Here is a 20,128-nt window from a genome sequence, read left to right as displayed (position 1 = left end):
ACTACCTGAGCAATCTTTCTTCAGGGAAAGCATTACAGTGAAAGACAAACATGTTGCTCTCTCTCTGGACTCCAGGAACAATGCTTGTGCTTCCAGATGACCTCTCTCAGACTTACCTGGGATAGCTGATTTCACTCGAGTGGTCAAAGGACACCACAGGCTTTGTGTCAAATGCAAACCTCACTGCTGATGGCATTGCAGACTGACAGGAAAGCAGGAAGAGCACAGGGTCTGAAATGAGGAGCTGTGCTCTGATGAGGGCAACCCATCTTCTCACATTGGATTCAATATCTTTACCTGCTTTTAGGTATCCTCAACTTTCCCTTACAAACAAGACCCTTCACTGCACTGCAGCACTACAGAGACAGAGGTCCAGGCACAAACTGGAAAGCAGAAACAGACTGGAACAGGAAAGCAGCAACAACCATCCTTCTCCAAAATCCAGGAGGCCCCCTGAGCTCCTGAACTCCTTTAATGGTGCCCAGGGAAGGAGCCAAACTATTCAACTACTTAAGTACACGAGGGCCTCTCATGTGAAAAGGAGTAGATGGAATCATTGCCATCAGAGAGGCAATGGGGAGCAGCTGCTGGTGGTTAAATAGGTGCCATGCAGCATGCTGCCTTCTGCAAATCTTTTGCTGGTGGCTAAGCCTCACCTCAGGATAGTTCCTCTTATGGTCCCGGGTGCTTGGTTTGCAGTCCCCTACTGCTCTGTCACTCTGTGTGTGACACTTACGTGCTTATCTGATTATTTACTGCATTTCACTGCACTGTATTTACTGTACTGTTTCAACAGCCCTTTTGCATTCCCTCCTGCATTTCAGAGGAACCAATGCAGAGAAGTTGGGGGAGCAGCTAGGGCACCAAGGAGGTGGAGAAACCAGAAAAAAAAGAAAAAAACACATTGACCCAGGGTGATGCTGAGGGGAATTAGGGCTCTCATATAGCAGTCCCTAGCTCTGAAATCCCCAGCCCAAACACCGTTGGTCAGCAATCCACATCCCATCCAGCCATCCCCAGGGCTCACAGCACCTTGTCACCACATACTGTGGTCTCTGGACACCAGGACCCTGGGTCTGTTGCCACCAGGGACCTTCAGACTCTAAAAAAGTGACTTTTATGGTTTCTAAATCTTTATCTACATCAACCCAGTGTCTGTGACTATGGGCTGATAATGGATTTGGACCAGAGCCTCAAAGGCACATGGGAGCACAGAAAAGAAATTGAGAAATGTAGGATAAGTGAAGTCAGAGCAACAGTGTAAGCAATGAGACAGCTTTACAGGAAGAAGATCAGCAGCCTCAGTTCTTCCAGCTTCACGGCATAAGAATAGCAATTAAAAAATGCTAAAATAAAGCTGATCAAAAGAAGTACTTTCCTCCCACGCACAGTACAGATTCTTACTGAGACAGGAAGTGTTGGCAGAAAAAAAAAAAAGAAAGATGGAAACAGACCTGGTGTTTACAGTAAAAACCCAATGATGTAAAAGCTAACGATAACGCTAGTGTTAGTGAGCTGACAAGCCTTGTGGATCAGGCTAGACTCTACCAGAGACCCACGTGAGGGGCACACACCCCCTCATACCTGCTTCGGCTGTGGTGTTTCAGCCAGGATTAGGTTCTGAAGTAGAGAGGTCACCTGGACCACATGCAGTGGGTTGTCATAAGGCCCTAAATTCCCCCCACCTATAGTCTCTTCATGCTTCTAACACCCTTTGCTGCCCTTTCAGCCACTCCTCTGTCTCCTTTCCCACAGCCCTGCAGTGGCTGAAAGGCATGAATCCCTTCTCAGTCCTGTTCCTGGGAGGAGATCTCGTACCTCACGGCTTCACACGACCACATTGTTCAAGAACCACCATCAGCCACAGCAGCTCCTGGCTCTCTGCCTGGCACACACACGCTGAAAGTGGTGTCCAACAGCTTGGGCAGTGTTCGTGTCCCACTTTGATCCTTGTGCACTGTTGATGGTACTTGCAGCACCCCTATTTATCCTGTGCCTCCCCCAGCACTGTGGGAAAAAGCCAGCTCTGGTCTCCCGGTGCCTTCTTGCTCATTCAGACCTCCCCTTCCCTCACTACGACCCTGTAGCTGGGTTTAACACTTAGATGACATCTCTCCATAAGGCTTTGCTGTATTTTGAGTGTTGCCAGAATGCAACAGCGTGAAAAGCATCATTTTGAGGCTCCAGACCATGACAACTAAACACCTCACTGCTGAAGCACGGGGCCTCTGCTGCTTCTCACCCTCACCCATCTGCTGACCAGCCCTGCCAGCAGCACGCGCTTCACCTCAGTGCAGATGCTGCTGTGGGAGGACAGGGATTGCAGAGGCACACTTTGACATTTCACAGCGAAATGTCAAGGGAGCTTGCGTGCTCCCAGCTGTCCCTCTGCAGCCCTGGCTGCAACACGCAGCGCTGCCCGGCTGCTTGGTGTCGGTGGCAGCTGTGATTCACAGTCACAGATGCTGCAGCATCTCTGCCTGCACCTACACCCTGCTCCCAGCACCAGGCTCTGAGGTCCAATATCAAAGGGGGCATGCTGCCAGCTCCTGCTGGGAGCCATTCTTCTGACAGCTGCCCTAGGGATATGCATGAGTTTTGTTTGCACGTCCTCCTGTCCGGGGGATGCAGGGAGGTTAGGCAGTGGCACTGCCAGCTCAGGGACTGCTCATTTCCCAACCCATTCTCCCTGGACATACCATCTCTTGCCTCTTCCTCCCTCGTTCTGGAAGACTGCAGAAGGATCCTCCCTCTTCTGTTTAGGGTATGGTAAGTTGAGATCTACACTAGGGTGTAAAATCCAGCAAGAAGAGTAATTTCAGATTCTGCTGGCTTTGATCAGCTCTATGTAAAGCCATCACACCCCTTTGCAAGGAGAGATTTCCAGAAGTAGGGATAGGTAGCCTGTATCCAGACACTTTTAGCCAAATAGGTTAATTCTTCTTATTTATCACTCGCAATAGCACAAACCCACAGAGTGCTGGAGTTTTCTCAGTCCTAAACACACAACAGCAAACACAGCATCACCCAGCAATGGAAAATGGAAAAGTGTGTCACAGCAGCACAAGGCTGGGAGGCAAGCAAGGAGCACCGTGACTCTAGACGCATCACCCATTTTGATTGCAAATGTCAAAATTCTTCACCTGCTCCATACTGACACCATCTGCTGCTAAAGGGGGGAAGGTGGGTTGTTTATTCAGTCAGCTCTTTCTTGAGGTGCTTACTGGTTATCTGGGGAAGGCACCTCATTACCTGGGGATTCCTCAGGCCAGTGCAGGTCTGAGCACTACACAGAGGCCTCCACCTCTCTCCTCTCCTCCACCCTCAAAGGCTGAGGATGCTGCGCTGATTTGAGGGTTGTCAGTGCAGCTCCTTGGCCTCTGCAGCACAGCTCCACTGTAACACTGCTGGGAAGGTGCAGAAGCGATCTGGGCCTTTCCTCCACATGCTGATGGTGAGGTGTGGTGGTCACAGACCCCCCAGGCTTATCCTGCTATCTGTTAGCACTCTGGGCACACTTTCAGAGTTCCGTCACTGATTGCTTGAGAGCCTGCTCTGCTCGATGCTGGCCACTGCATGCAGAGCGTGGCTGGGTCCAGAAGACAGTGACCCAGCTTTTCTCACAAGATATAAGGCAATAGCAAGGGAGGCATGCTGAGATTTAAGAAATAAATGTGATTTAAATGCAAAAAGGCTGTGCCTAGAGAATGGAGAAAGAAGAAGCAGGAGCAAGATGATCGGGTCTGTCAGTTGGAGGAGCTGCTGGCGTTTTTGGAGGCTGGCTTTTCTGAACAGATTACTGTTTTTACAAATCTCAGCCCCTTCATCTGTGAAATCAAATGCCCAGTATAAACATTTTTACCTGTGATGGTTCTTGCTGCCTTTTTCTGAATGGCTATGGTTTCAGTCATTGTCATCTTCCTCATATGAACCAAGATTGAGCAAGTGACTCAAGGGTGAAAGATGGAAAAATGGGGTTAAAAGCTGGGCATTTAGTTCCATAGATGAGCTGGCAAAAATCCTTTTGTATTGGAGCTGCTTGTTATTTCGGCATCGTTCCACGTGAATCCCTGACTCCTGCAGAACATTTGCACTGACGCAGCTGAAGAAGCCATACAGCTCTACAAAACAAGCATGAGTAGAAATGCTGCAAAGAGCAGCACCTCGTGTGAGCTTGCAGCCACAGGCACAATACAGAGATCTTCTCATTGCTCCATGAGGAAAGAGGGCTCCAGTTCACTGCCTGTAGGTTTACCTCTTGGCAAAAGGGCTGTGGGAAGAGTTGAAACCAAAAGTCACCCTCCAGCCACCCCACAGGACAGGCAGTGTGGGGGTTCTCAGGGCTTGGGGCAGCTGCTCACTGGTTCTGCCACCAGTTTCCAATATCCCAGTAACGCAGCTCATCCCTGCCCCAGCTTTGTCAACCCAAAAGCTGCCAGAAAGCACTGGTTGAAAGCACTGAATGGTTAAAAACAAAACAAAACAACTCAATAGGAAAATTCCAGCGAGCTGGAGAGCATTCAGGGAACAGCGTGATGAAGATGGAGCAAGGGGCACAGGGTGAATGGCCTGGGGACAGAACTGAGCTATCCAAGTGAGTAAAAAGAGAACGGATTTGAGGACTTGGGAAGCCCGTAAGCTGTAGTAGGGTGGGACTAGCTAGTGGTATTTGTTTGGACATCTGCTCATTTATTGCCACTTAATACTATTCTGCCAAGTTCACGCCTTCATTAAATGATTTAATAAATTATCCAGCATGTTTAATGAAAGAAAAGGTGCAAGAGGAAATAGCAGTTGTTCGAGTCACCCTAAGCCTCCTGCTGCCCTTCCCTCCCTCAGGGAACAGGGAGCAGAGTGAAGGTGGTCTGCTTGGTTCCAGGGTGAATATTCCAGCACCCAGTGTTTCCAGGGCACTGCCACAAGATTGAAGGACTAGATACTTATTAAATTTCTGCCTCAAGTCAGGCTGGTTCCTCTTGTGGTCTTGAGCAAGTTCCTGAAAAGACCACTTTCTTTTCCACAGCAAGGTGCTGCCTGGGCCAGAGATTTTTTGCAGAGGTTTCCAGGACAGCCTGACTAAGTCCATTATTAATGTATCATTACATCCCAGAGCTATATAGGATTATGATGCGTTCAAAATGGAAATGGCAGCATGTGACGGTCAATCACAGCCTTGTGCACGTGACAGCAAGGAGCTGCTCGGGTCAGGGAAGAGAAGCTTGCCAGCAGAGATGACAGGGCGAGCAAGATGAAAGTAATAATAGGTAGTGCGTGCGTGCCTAACAATGACACAACTAGGATGAGCAGGTACTGCCTCCTAGTCAGAGGAAAAGAAGTCCCAGCTGTTTGGGGCACTTTGAGTTACAGAAGGCGTTAACAGTAGCTCAGGGAGCAGCTCCATGCCAGCCACCACTGGACAGTGACTGAACCAGTTTCTCCCGTGTCTGTGCTCCTTTGCTCCGTGACTCACCAGCTGGCATGTGGCACTCAGCAGGAGCCACTTGCAGGCCGTGACTCAGGGACATGGCCCCGGTGATCTGGGTTGGAATCTGCTCCTCCTCCTCCTCCTCCGGCCATCCTCTGCCCCAGCCCCCACCACATATGCTCCTAATTACCATATGCAAATCTGCAGAGGAGAAAGAGACTCTGATGTTAACATCTCACTGAAATTGCTGCTGAATTAAACTCCAAGCACAGTAAATCCTTTCTTATCGCAGACGCTGTAGTGGCAGCAGCAGGAGGAGGGGCTGCATTTCCATAGCATCTTTCAGCCTGAGCACTCTGAAAGCATATCTAAGATTTTGTAAGAACAGAAATTACACAATTCCTTCCTGAACCATGGATCCAGCTGGGTTCTGGTGCCTGGCTGCTACATGATTCCCAAAGCCCTCAAGAACCCTTGCTGAAAATAAAAAAATATCCAATAAGCAAATGAAATTACCGGGCAGACTCAGTAGCTCCGATGTCAGGCTGAACCCCTCCGTGGCTGCAGTTTCTCCAGGGCTTAGCCATGAATCAGGGCTGTGACTATCAGCTGGCTACTTCATGAATATGCTCTTTGTATAGACATGATCAACTGAGGACCACGTCTATGGCTTCATGGATCAAAGCTGATTCCCTGACTTGTGCCTGGAGGCACACAAGATGGCAAGGCTGTTCCCAGCACCTCTGTGATATGGCCACATGCAACTGTGAGCAAGCAGCCATCCTCGCTCAGGTGTGTGCTGCAGGGGTGAAGGCTCCTGAGGTCAAAGCAAGAGGCACAGAGGGCAGAAATGCTTCATATGGGTGGGAACGTTGCCAGCACTGGAGATTTCAGAGGTTGCTGGGGATGTGAAGCATCCCTAGAATTAATAGGTCACAAAACTCTCCCACTGGACCCTCAGGACTTTCCTAACATTTCCTGGAAGATGGCTTCAGACAGCTCGGCTTTGCTCAGACTGTGACAAAGGAGCTGTCCTGCTTACCCAAGGGTTATGGGAGGATAATTTCAGAAGTTTTGTCTGCACAAAGAAAGCAAATGAGGACAGCTCCATCTCAAGATGGATCTCTAGACGCCCTATCACCTTCGTGACTTGGGGAGAAGAGATGAGCTAAGCCCTAGAAGTGACAAAGAAGGCCTGTCTTCACAGGGAATAAGATCTTACCGCAGCACAGGTCAGCACAAACATACTCACAAGCCACTCCATGGCTGCATGACTTCATTATTACTTGCTGTCTATCCAGGCTGAGACAGCACTGCTTTTCTGTCAAGACCATGCCTGGCAGGAATCACAGCTGCAAAGCAAGCCTGAACCCTTACTGCAAGGCAAAAATATCAGCGACCAAGGATGAAAATGCAAGAAATAAGGTGCTCAGTTGTAAGACAGCTCAGTTAGAGAGGCTGTGAAATTATGCTTACTGTTTAACCCAGAGCTCCACATATATACAGATCACTCAGTGTCAAGTGAAAAACCATTTCTGGGACAGCAGATTTTAGGTGTACAACCTAGATATATGACATTACGTTACAGATGTTGTAACACAGCAAAAGCAGAATGGGCAGCAAACGTGGATAGGGTATTCAGTGGAAATTGAAGAAAAAACCCATGGGGAACAAGTTCTTGAAACAACTAAAGTATTACCCCACAACCCACCAAAAACAAAACAGCTAGAGATGTCAAAAAGCCCTTACAGAATAATTTTCAGACTTGAACACAGTGGTGTTATGATGGTTTGTTACAGCAGCCATGTGAATAGAAGCAATGCAGGTATGGCGTTACCTCACAGTGATGGGCATCAGTTCTGCCAGCTATCCAGAATACCTGCATTTGCAGAGCTTTATTATTTTCAAATTATGCAATTGTACAACAAATTTAGTACATACTGTGTGCAACCAGATCAGAAGCTCCAAAAGCAAACACAAACAGAAAAACATCCCAGCAGCAGGCTGGTTTTATTAGATGTTCCTCCACACACTGCAAATCTAAATGGTTTTTCAAACAGCAGCTATGTCCAACAGCTGAGTCCTGCCCAGACTGCAGAAAACCTTAACCCTTCCCAGCTCCCAGCACATATTGAGACCATGCAAGATTAGAAACTGCTCTTTGCCCTACACAGCAGGTCTTGATGTGACCTCCCTGCCCAAAACAAGTCTACCAAGAATGCTGTTTTTTTCCAAGAACTAAAAAATCTAGGGCAACTGTTGCCACTAGCTCAGAAACAGAGGGAGGAAAAAGAAGCATCGGACAGATGAACATATTTAGCCTTCATGGATCAACAGCCTCAGGGAATTTTTAATTTCAGCATGGGAGCACAGAAGACTGTGGACTGAATCAGATGGCCAGTACTGCCTGGTCCCTCGCCTTTGGCAGCGGAGTTCAGAGGCTCAGCATGAGGTGTTATAACCCCAAAGTGGGCAAACGAGCAACTGGCTGTTCCATTTTCCCCCTTCAGACATGGGCAGCCTCCACTTGAGAATACTTTATGTCTAGAAGCAGGTTTCATAATCCTTCCATAAACAGCTAGGTGCCCTTACAATCATAATGCTACATATTCTTGATATCCCTGATAGTGTTCAGATTTTTTTTTTCTTTTTTTTTTTTTTTTTTCTGAACCTTTGGACCCTGCAACATCCTGAATCACTGAGCTCTATAGGTAATTACATGCCACAGTGGTAGCTGTCAGTCAGTCCTTTTGAATTTACCAATATTTACCTTCATTACTTGTCCTTGTGTTAGGAGAAGGAGAGCATTATATTTCCTGCTGCGTTTGCCACCCCTCTGAGCAGCCCCAAGCTTTTCATCCTGCTCACATACAAGAGCTGTCCCCATCCCAACACCCGTCTCTCTCCACTTGTGTATGTGTTTGCACGGCAGCGAGGCAGAGCTCAGAGGATCTGGATGAAACTGCAGCATTAATTTACATAACAGAATATTTTCCACGCAACAGAACTAACAAAAGGCAAGCCAGAACCTTAATAAAATACTTATGAAGCAGACCAGGCTCTACTAATGATTACAAATACTTTTCTTCTGAGAGGAGAAACTTATCCCTCAGCAGGGGCTGGCACCTCAAACCAAACTCGGCTTGTAAAGCTCCGGCTGGGACAGTGATCAGCTGCCCTGAGTGAGACATTTATTTTAGGATAATGCTCCAGAAGACAGCTCATGTGCTAATTAGGCTTGGAATGACTGGGCTCAACAGAGCATTAAGGGTCTAACTAACTAAATCTGATAACCCTGGATTAACCAAGGTCTTCTGCTAAGGAAAGTCTTGCCGGGCGGCGGAGGATGCACAGACCTATAGTAGTGGAGAAAAAGGGAGAGCAAACCGAGATGATCCTTGGCTCTGTACTGGATGAGCAGGTCAGCGTTCCTGGGGATGCACCAGAGGGAAGATCACTCTGCTTTAAATCACTTCAAGCATGTTCAAGAGGGTAGAGGAGACCCCTCAAGACAGTAGGCTTCCAGACCTTTCATTATAGGGCGTGCTCACGTTTGGAAATCTTCTTTCCTGAAGCTGTTGTGTCTTCTCTGTACCAGAAGTCTCAAAGAAGACCACATCTCGTATCTACATCATGTGGTGAGGAAGAATTTGTCCCTCCTAAGCCCTTACACTGAGATAGGGCTCAGCTCTATCTCAGGAGGTTTCAAAACTCTGCAACTTCTGTTCTGAACATGTGCTATAAATACGCTGGGTAGTCTTTGTTATTCACACAAATGCCAAGCCGTTTGGGAATATTGCTGGGCTTTAATTTTAACAGCAAGATTCATGGACTAATTAATCACAGTATGTGAAAATTATTCCTATTATTAGTTTCAAATAATCCTCCTTAATTCTCTGGAATACTTTGACGTTACAAGCTGGGCAGCACATCAATCACTATCTTCTTTCTCTAGACCATTCATTATTTCATATTATGAATCCTACAGTTTTCCATTTCACACAAATAATTCCAGTTTCTTCAGTCTCTCCAGTTATGAAAGTTTTCCAGGTCTTTGTTCAGATTCCTGGGCAGTTTCTCAGTTCCCACCAAGTCTGTAGTCATCCTTCTGAGCTGGGGTGACTAATTAATTGCACACACTTTCCCAGTCGGTGGTGGGATGCCCTCTGCTTTATGTATCAACATTAAAGGACTCTGTATAATCATTTTCCATTCCTTTTCTTATGTACCTTAACATTTAAATATAGATGTTCATTAGTAAAGTTCCTTATGGCCAGCATGACATCAAAACCATGGCATTTGGTAGTTCAAAGCCAGATAATTTGGAATCTGGCAAAGTACACTGTTGTGGCTATCCTTGTTAAACTCTTCTACCATTTACTGAAGTCAGCATCAAGCTCAAAAACTCCAGGCTTACAAAAAGACTAGCATAGAAGAAACCAAGGGTTTTTTTCACAAATACACATTCTCTGAGGAAAGGAGTTTGTTTTCACTGCCTCTGGAGCTTGTTTTTTGGGGGTTTTGCACCCTCAACTTCCACAAATACTTGGGGTATGTGTGTGGGGAGTTTTACCTGTCTTCATGCAGATTCTCTTTGTGGGCCCTCAAGAGATAACAGCGTCCTCAACATCTGATTAAGGTCTGGACTGAAAGAAATTTTGTCTGGTGAAATTTGCTTATTTAATCAGCGAGGTCTGGTGGCCTGCCTCCATGAAAGAAGATTCTCCTTTTGCTTTTATCAGCAGGCCAAGAGGTTTTTGTGGTTTTTATTTTTTAAACTCAATTTGTGCCAAGGGGAAAGCAGGCAACAAGATAGGAGACCAAAATACTGCCTGTGGAACATCCTCTGGTAAAGAGAGGAATCACCCCCCTGCACCTCCCGGACAAACACACACAAGTTGCTTCAGTTAGAAGTATTTCTACACCCTGCAAAACCAAACCATGTCAGCAGCACAAAGCCTGAGAGGGGTCAGTTACAGAGATGGAGGCTTTTTTCTGGGATCTTTAAAGCTTGTGCAGTCACCAGCAGAAGCACAGAGAATAGATACCCCAAGGGATCAATGACTGCTAGTGGTGTCTCAGCAAGATATGGTCGAAAGTATGCTGAATGACCTGAGATGAGAGTGTTGCCACCTTTGTGTGATAACCACCTTCATGCCCACTGTTTGTCAGTGCTGGGACATACCTGTTTCTGACAGTTCCTCCTCTCCTCCCCTGTTATCGTGCCATGAACTGGCTAGTCCTCCTGTCCTCGGGGATAGAGACCTCTAGGAATGTCTGAGGTCTCTCTGCGCTCACTGCAGCCTCACTTTTCCTCTCCCAAGTCCCCCCTGAAAGGCATGGAAAAGAGGAAACAGAATGAAAGCAAGTGGGAACAAGAAGGCTGTCAGGCTTACAGACACGAGGAGTAGTCACCACCTTCAGAGTGCTTTATACATCCAATAATTATAAATAGCAAGTGTCTGCAGAAATGAAAATGAGGCATATGACATGGAGCTGAGGCAAGACATCTGAGTAAGGAAGATGCTCCCCTCCATGGCCATCACAAGGACTATGACCTGCAGCTGGAGGATAACTCTTAGCAGTAGATTAAGTAAGATGCCACTGAATGTGGGCTAGGGAGAACATTTTGTTGGCGACAGAAAATGACTCAGTGCAGATGCCTGCTGAAGCCCACTTGCTGTTCTTCTGAAGGGTCAAGCTACAATCACTGCTCATGATAAGCCATATTCAGGCAAGAAATCCCTGAAAAGTGGCTGCAACTGTTCATGTGCTAACAAGCAGTGATGGAGAGGGCAGCCACAGCAAGCCAGACCTCAGGGCAGATGTGTCGCTCCTGCCGTGGATCATAAGGAATGAGGCAAAGCCAGGGAAGATACTCAGGGTGGGCCAGAAATATCTTGGGACCAGAGATACGGATTATTTACACCTCCACTGGATCTTCCTATACATGGGCTTATGACTTTATCAGCTGAGTTACCGGGAAAGGTCTGAAGGTTGGTCTACCAGGGGAAAAAATGCAGTGCAAGCAGGCACTGGAAATAGCCTCACTACAAAGAATAACAAATTTTCCTAGCACAATGGTCCAGATGGGTCATTTTCCCTGCTGAGAAGGACATCTGTGAGGACAGCTATGCTATCTGAGGTACAGAGAACACACGTGGCAAGAAGCACAATGCTTGTGTCCTGCTCTTTGCCATGGGAGCCCCAGAGGGGGACCAAAAGAAGGTGCCTTAATAAACAATTTACATGAATTGGAAGTACCAGGTAAAAGGAGGCTAAGCAGGCATGTGGTTGCTCCTGTACCAATGTGTGCAGGGCAGAGTGGAGAAAAACCTGCCCACTGCAAGCATTTAGGTCACACTTCTCCAGAAGTAATTGCAGTTGGTGCCAGTTCACCCATCATCAGGCGTGGCTCTGGAATTAAAACAAACCAGTGAGATTAGCCTAACGATGTAGAGAGCACGGACTCCTTGTTCCCTTCAAGAGCAGCACCTGAAGAGCCCATTCCCTGGGGGCCAGAAGGAGCTGAGTGAAGATCAAATCAAGTCTGTGTTAGCCAACACTCAGGAGCACAAGATTTTCCCAGAGTTGACTGTATCACGGTTAACACATCAGCTCAAACATCACATAGATAACTTGAGTTCTCACCCCCCCCCAAAATAAAAATCCTGAAACAGCATGCTTTTTTCTTTCCTTGCACAGTTATGCAGGAATGTTCCTGAGCAAAGAGAGCCACAGATGCACAGGTGAGTCTCTTGCGCATCTGGGAACCAGCATGAAGGCAGACTTTCCCAGTCCTGTACTCATCCCTTGTCCATGTGTCCAACCCCTTCCCAAGTACACAGCACACTAGTCTGGGTCTCCTATCCACATTGCAGCTCAGGGCAGCTCATTTGCAAGAGTTAACAACTGCAATCCTCTTTTTTTTTTTTTTTTTTCCCTATCTAGATGACCACCTGAACTCATAATCTTCATCTCTGTGTTTCTTCAAGCTCTCCCCACCTGGCAGCTCTACCTATTGGCCTGTTTTTCAATTTCAAGAGCTTCTGGGAACAAAGGCTCTTTCTTATACCGCTCTGCGTGGCACCCGGAGCACTGAGCCCTGACCTCCACACTGCAGTTTCTTGATGTGAATGCATCGTGAACAAAACTGCCCACAGCACAAATGCCACTGCCACCAAACTACCAGCAACCTTGCCCAGTGAGAAATATTTGCATGTGTCTGATGGATGGAGAAAAAAACATTATCTGCATATTCCTGAGGTTACAACACAACTGTGGTGGGGAGAGGAAGAGTTCGTGGACAAGCCTGCACTTGCTCTCATCGTAACAGGTGTGTCCCTGCTTTGACCCACTTATTTCAGAAAATGAATGCTAAAATAATTTTTGTCAAGAGAGAAAACTGGAGCAGAATCAGGGACTAGAGCCATTTTGACAGCCCATTACTTTCTCTTTGGAGACTAACCAACTTCCAGATGAATGCTGCGGCACGCAGGGAGCCTGCTCAGCAGATAACACAACAAATCCCTGCTAAGGCTGGTTACCAACACAGCTGTCATTGATCATTGCTATGGATTTCACCCCCTGCCAGCCAAGCTCCCTCAGCTCCTCCAAGCCTTATCCTGCAGCCTTTTGCATAGCTCTGGGACCGGGTAGCCTTCTGGCTCTTTTGGACCTACAGACCAGGCCACCAGAAGCACTTTATCCACATCAGGATTCATTGCGCAAAGCAGCAAAGGTAGCAGATAAATGAATTTTCCCACCTCCAATGGGATTTTAATAACTACCACAAATACGGGGACATTTTTTTCTCATTTAAATGTGATTCCACAGCTGACAGGGAGGCATCTCCATCTCATATCATCAGTGTCTTACCCACACACAGAGATCTCCGCCTCTCTCACTTTTTCTTTGTGTTTCTTGTGTTTAATCAGTACTCAGGTGCATCAGGACCTTGCCTATTGAGATGAGTTATTGCCCAGAGTCTATGATATAGAAATGACTTTGGACTGAGTATCTCAAGCTGATCCAGTTTACATGAAACAGAAGAGTAAAAAGCAAGCAGCTCTGTGATGAAACCTTTTTGGTTTTCAAAGAGCAGATCTTTGGAATACCAGGCAGAACAGTTACAAAGCCAACAAGAACAAAGAGCTTAGGTAATTACTGCAGAAAAGACTTCGAATGTACATAGTAAGTAAAAAAAACATCTGGAATCACCAAGCAAGGTGAGGAAATTAGAATAACAGGGCTCCTGACCAAACTGAATGAATAACCACACCGAGAAGGCTATTACAGTCAAGCAGAGACTTCATCTTTGATACGGTTTTGGCATGAAGAAGAACATGGAAGCTGCGTCAATGACAGGTTAGACAATACAGGGAAAAGAGGGTGCAGAGAAGGAAATGAGCATTTGAAGTGGAAACAAATCCAATGAGATTAATACGCTCCAATCAGAAAGGACGAGATATTTTTGATCCCAGAACAATGAAACAATCATTGCACGATCACAGCTAACAACAGAGCTTTCGATAAAAACACCCATGAGGAAGAAGAAAGAGAGAAAGGAGCTGAAGCCAGGTGGCTGGCAAATAACAAAGGTAAAGCATGTATCTATTCTGAAAGAGAAAGGGAAGTGACCCATGTTAGATCTATCAGCCTGCCCTTAATACTACATAAGGCTTTCAGAAAACATTGGCAAAGAATAATGAGACTGGAAAATAAACGAAAAATGGGGCAAAACACAACATGGGGCTGCTAAAGGCAGGTTACTGTCTGGCTATCAGGAATAACACCAGAGTGAGACCTTGTCTCACCAGGAGCATCAGACTGCGAGAAAATTAACATCTCTGGGACAGAGAAATTGTTCCTTGCTTGCTACCAGAGCCTCAGGCACCCTGACAGGCAGCAGTGGAGCCATGGGCAGCTGCTTCTGAGTCCACTGCATACTCTCCTAGGCACCTGCACTTTGTGCAATGCAGGTCCAGGCCCTTGGACCCCGGGAACCAGCTGCACTTCATCCCTCCATTTTGCATCAAGGCAGTGAAGAAGATACACAGCAGTGATTTTATCTCCCTGCTGCGAATCATTTCAGCCAGCTCCAGTCACCAGAAGCTCTTGTCCATCTTTTAGGCTCAAGCATCTCAGGGCAGAGATTATCTGTGCACTCTCACGGCTTAACAGATGTTCCTGTAAGAGTGGCACCTACCAGCGAGGCACAGCCTACACGTCCTGAGGAGTGTTCCCTCCCATGCAGCAAAGCAGGCTGCACCACCTTCTTTTCATTCTGTTACGCAAATGTGGTAAACAGACTGTACACAGATTTTCTTCCAGAGCACGACACAAGTATGTGCATCTGCAGTGATCTACCTCGCTGCATGACCTATCCTCTGATGCACCTATGGATGCACACGTGCTGCTCTTGCCCCCAGCACCCTCCTGCAAGAGGCTGCTCTGCAGAACCACCTCTCCATAGCACAAACACGGTCCAGGAGCTCGTCTCCCTCTTCCCACAACACAAGGAGCACTTCCCAGTACCCACTTCCATCAGGCTGAATGGGACGGAGGCCTGGGGACACAGAGAGGGGGATGGAGGGGGATGGAGAGGGATGGGGAGGGAACGACTGTCTGAGAATCTGCAGCAGTGAAATGGTTTCTTCAGACAACTGCTGCAGAAAAGGCTGTGCTGAGGATCGCGCCTGTCTCAACAAACCAGGTGGGGATGCACACAGGGAACACAGTGAGAGAGGCTGGAGAATGATACCACAAACAACATATTTACATTCCCTGACCACGAAGCCAGATTTCCTCCCCTGTGCCCTGTGTGTCTCTGACCCACAGCTTTCTGTTCCTCTAGCTCTGCAATGCTCCTCGCACCTGCCTTTTCCGCTCCAAGGTTCCTCTATAGCTCTGCCAAACACTCACCACTTTATCTATATGATCCCTACCATCCTGTGGCACTTGACAGGCCTAAAGATGCTTTATCTGAACTACTCTTGGGTCATTTCAATGCTAAGCTGCCCCAAGCACTCTGCCAAGCTGGCACACTGCAGAAGGGTTTTGTGAAGAGGTTAAATGTGCCAAGCTCACTTATGAGCAGCACTGCTAGGCAAGGCTCTAGGTGTTTGGAGGTTAAAAAAAAAATAAATGCAGAAGATCTCTATACTCCCCCATACTCCACACACCCTTACAACACCCATCAATCCAGTCCCTGTATGATCTGTTTCTCAATAGCCAATGTTAATGTCACTTCCATTAACACCACGTTCCTCCCAAACACCTACAATTGCAACCCCACATGCTCAGCATTTTCCATAAGCCCAAAAGATTGCATCTTCTGTTTGCTTATTTACTTACATTACTACATGCCCATGTATACGTTCCCCTACAGCCACGTCACTGCATCGCAGATACCCAAATCATTCCTCCGTACCTTTGCCTTATTGTTCTCACTAACTGTCATCCTGATCAATCCATATCCCTTTCCCATATAGATCCTTCTCTTTGTTCAAGCTCTTCTCCTTTTGCATGTGCAGCAGCAATTTGATGGAAGGATTTGTGCAGGGGGTGGGGGAGGGAAAAGAAGGAGGAAGGCAGGGAGGAGGGAAAAGATGGATTTGGTTATAACAGAACCATGTAATTAAGCTCTAGTAACTGGTACCCAGCCCAGACCACTCATCTCAGTAATTAAAAATAGCAGTTCCTTCATTCTGAGATAACCTTTCTCATCTGATCGGCAAAAAGAGGCAGGGAGAAAGCATTCATTTACACAGCCAGCACAGACACACCCTGGGCAACACAAAGGATTCCAGTCTGCACAGATCCCGGTGTATCATTTTTTAGATGAGCAAGGTTTTACCTGCCACACTATTTTATCCTAATGCCTTCTGAGCAATTGATTTACTCGTGTTAAAAAAGAAGAAAGAACGAATTTGTTTTAAAAAGCCGAAAGCCATAATGACAGCAGCCCTTCCTGAGCTCGCGTCCTTTGTTTCTGCCTTTTCATGGAAATGCTGTCTGTCAAAACAGCTTTTGAGCTGCACAGCAGCATCACCGCCGGGGATGCACAGAGAGCGTGACAGCTCGTGGGACCACAACAATCCGTGTGGGCTCGGCTGTCATGGCAGACACAATGGAGAGCTGTGCGACTGCACCAAGAGAGCACTGTTGGGGAGAAATGCGGATCGCCTCTGCACAACCAGCCCCGGACGTGACAACCGCTATTTCAGAGCCACAATGGACAAACACGCATTCTGCACAGCAATACCAGCCTCTTCACTCCCTTGCATAATTATAATCACGACAGCTCCAAAGCAACGCAGCCTCTGAACAGACAAAGCGATCCTAAAATCTTTAAGCTTCATTGGGTAGCTGGCAATCTCTGCAGAAACAAGCAAGCCAGCCGCTTCACAGGACAATGGACGGTCTGAAAACCATCAGTAAGGCAAATGCCCACCCCACTCATTTCTCCATCTCACCTTTCCACAGATCCTCTGCTCCCCGTCTCCTCTCCCTGCACACGCTCCGCTCCGGCAGCGCTGAGCACTCTGATTCCAGTGGGCTCCGTGCTCTCTCACCAGGATGCTGTGGGAAACACAGAGTCAATTATTTTTTTTTTGTTACAGCTGCATCCCTGGCAATGCAGAGGGTCTGCGCAATCACATCTCCAATGCTCCTGCTGCTGCTGCTGTGACGTTGCTGCGTGTGAAGGAGCAAGCATGCCCACAGCACAGCCACTCCGGCTTGCAATCAGTCCCTGTGGGACCTCAGACAAGGGAGGGCATAGGAGGGAGCAGAGAAGGAGAGGAAGGGAGAGAACAAATCAGGCTGGAAGATGGAGGATTGATTCTTACAGGAACAGGGAAATCAGGAAGGTAGCAGGAGGAGAAGCATAAAATCAAAGCCTATGCCATAGGACAGAGCTGAAGCATCTTATTAGGTGATGAGCTTGGGTTTCTGATGCTGCATGACTGCAAGCTGTCTGATCTCTTATGGCTTTGTAAATGAAAGCAAAAGGAACCAGACTGCTGTGTTTCTACAATTGATAATGGCAGCCAGAGCCCTTGGTGATAAAACTGCAAAGTAACGCACAGGAGGAGGAGGAGGATGGGAGGACTTAACACTGAAAGATCAGGAAAACTACAAGAAGCTTCTTGAAGCTTCTTTTACATTTCTGTAGTGCATTGTCTTAGAGAGCTTCATCAACAGCACCTACAGAGTGTCCCTGAAACACAGTCATCCTCAGAGTGAGAGGCAGCCACAAGCACCTTGACAAGTGTCAAATACCTCACAGCGACAAGATGTCTGAAGTCCAGGCTGTCACAAGGAATCTCAAGCCAAAATCCCAGCAACTCTTAAGCAGAGCCTGTGATTATCATGCTACCCATAACCTGGACTAAATCCTGGCATGCCCACAAAGCAATCCACAGCAGACCCTCCTTCCTGAAACAAAGCATTGCCACCTGCAAAAGGCCAGGCTCTCCTGTTTTCCAAGGCTACATTAAAGGATTTTTTCACCCCCTTCCTTTCACCAAAGGAACACCCTTTCACCAAAGCCACAACCTGTTCCATATGCAAGTCAGTGCAGCTCCTTATGAGGCACAGCAGGGACACGTGTGGCTCCTTTAGGGTTTCTCTTCTGCATAGAAGCTGAAGCCCTCTCCTTCCTCCCCAGTGCAGTAATTTATCTATTTATTTATTTATTTTTGTCACATCTGGGCATAACCACACATCCCACAAACCCAGATGTGTTCTAGGCTGTTTCAGGGGAGATAATCCCAGCACTGGAGCAGCTCCTCTGAGGGAGCCATCCTGGAGGGACATCACTGCCACCATCACTGCTCCCAGAGCCACTGCCCTGTGCTTGGCAAAACAAAAAGCCAAGCATCTGTGGAGGAAGAAGCTCTATGTCCACAAGCCAAAACCCACCTCCAAAACAGAGGGGACAGGTAAGTCAGAGAACAGCTGAAAATGTGACGCAGATGCACAGGGCAAAGAAAGGAAGAACCATCAAGGGCCCGATGCACTCAGAGTGACAACCAAATAAAACAAATAAAACAAGGCCACACAGTACTTTGAAGAAGCTTCTGCCCCTGGAGAGGTGGATGTAAAAAGCCATGCCAGAAAGACCCACTGAGACCCATCCTGCTGTGCTGTCAGCGCCAACCAAGGCTGGCTCCAGCAGGCGCCGCCGGCCCGCTCAACCAGAACAGGGAGGAAGGAGGTGGCCAGGCCCAGCCGCGGGCTCGGAGCAAAACAAGGGACGCTTGTTACCCAGGAGACTCGTTCCCACAGCAGAGAGGAGAATGGAAACTATGTCGGTGCCCTCCCCAGTCCTCCGCGGGCCTTGCCAGCGCTGAGGGAGGCGGCAGAAATGCTGGCAGGCTGAGCGCTTGCCCGCCTCCCTGTCCCCACCACGGGACGCTGGCATTGACCGACTGACCAAAGCGAATGCCTCCCTTGAGGGGCAGATCTGCACGCCAAGGCTGATGGAGTCTGGGGCTGTTTTGTTAAAAAAAACAGAAGCAGTAATGCAGCAGGCAAGGGACTCCCTTGGAAACATGACTTTTCAACTGTTTCCCTACATAAACATCTGTGCTCTCCTCCCCATCATGTTTATTCAGTTCAGCACTTTCCTCATGCTCGTGTGGCCTCAGATATGCCTCTGGCTTATCAAGAAACATTAATCATATTACCTATATGCATCCCAGTTGGGGGGCAGGGGTTTTGCCATCTCACCTCATTCCCCCTTGCTCCAAAGGGATGAGAAGTGAATGCATGATGCCTTCTCCCACCCATGAATTGCACATGAGGAGACACATCCCCTTCCCAGTGCTGTGCTGCAGCAGAGCTCCCTTCATAGGGAGCCCTGTGTGCTGCACTCATGCTGGGTATGACCCACACGTACCTGCAGCACATTGTTCTCCTGACAGCAACCAGGACATGAACAGAGTACCACAGGAAAAGAAAGAAAAAAAAAAGCCCAGCTCAATTCTGCCTTGGCAGGAGTATCTTTATCTGCCTTCAAGTACCATGCAGGAATCAGTCACTAAGGTCAGTACTAACCTCATGTACTAACAGGAAGAAACCTTCCCACCTTCACTGCAGTTTCACAGCAAAAGCTGCGAGGACATGCCCAGGCCACAGTGACCTCATTTGTAGAACAGTCACAGGAAGGAAAGACATTACTGCTCTTTCCCATGAGCATCCACAAGCAGCTCACTGCCTTTCCACCTTGCTAACTGTTTGTGGCAGAAATTTGGATCTCTGAGACAAGGCAACACCATCCACCACCATCCCAGCTGTTTCAGGAATGCCAGACAGAGGGATGTTGGTTGCAGCTGAACCAACAGTATGGTCCTTCTCACCTGGAGCAAGGAGCAACAGAACACACAGGCCATCAGGAAAGCAGGGAGTGCTGTAAACTTTATAAAAAGTCCTCAAAAAGGAAAAAAAAAAAAAAATCATTCCTCATTCTTGCAAGCCCTGCTCTTTGAGGTCAAAGAACATTTCTCTCTCAAACACAGAGATCAATACAGGCTAATCGTTACCAATGTGCACTTGACAATTTTTCTATTCGCTGTGAAGTGGGAACAAATATGGGAGTTCTTGAATGACAGGTCAAAAATCCAACCAGACAGAGGAAAGCACACGTTGGTGTCATGCTAGTGCCTGACCTCTCAGTTCCCACATTCTCCCCAGAGG

General features: G+C 47.5%; 1 protein-coding gene across 9 annotated transcripts in view; it reads right to left on the bottom strand.

The window, feature by feature from the left end:
* The window catches only part of RUSC2 (RUN and SH3 domain containing 2), a 54,282-nt gene that overhangs the window by 15,648 nt on the left and 18,506 nt on the right, over window positions 1-20,128 (bottom strand). For 4 of the 9 annotated variants that reach the window (XM_084504375.1, XM_084504373.1, XM_084504381.1 and 1 more), the window contains exon 2: window positions 16,903-17,008. The gene's annotated coding sequence lies outside the window, so the exon portion shown is untranslated. Of the gene's footprint in view, window positions 1-116; window positions 499-3,862; window positions 4,124-5,470; window positions 5,627-10,610; window positions 10,756-16,902; window positions 17,009-20,128 lie in introns of those variants that run through there. The other 5 variants (XM_084504378.1, XM_084504374.1, XM_084504377.1 and 2 more) reach the window with 4 other exon arrangements.

The sequence above is a fragment of the Aythya ferina genome, assembly GCF_964211825.1.
Source record: "Aythya ferina genome assembly, chromosome: Z".
In the NCBI taxonomy this organism is placed as follows: domain Eukaryota; kingdom Metazoa; phylum Chordata; class Aves; order Anseriformes; family Anatidae; genus Aythya; species Aythya ferina.
The sequence above is the reverse complement of the archived record's forward strand: the minus strand, read 5'-3'. Positions and strand labels throughout refer to the sequence as shown.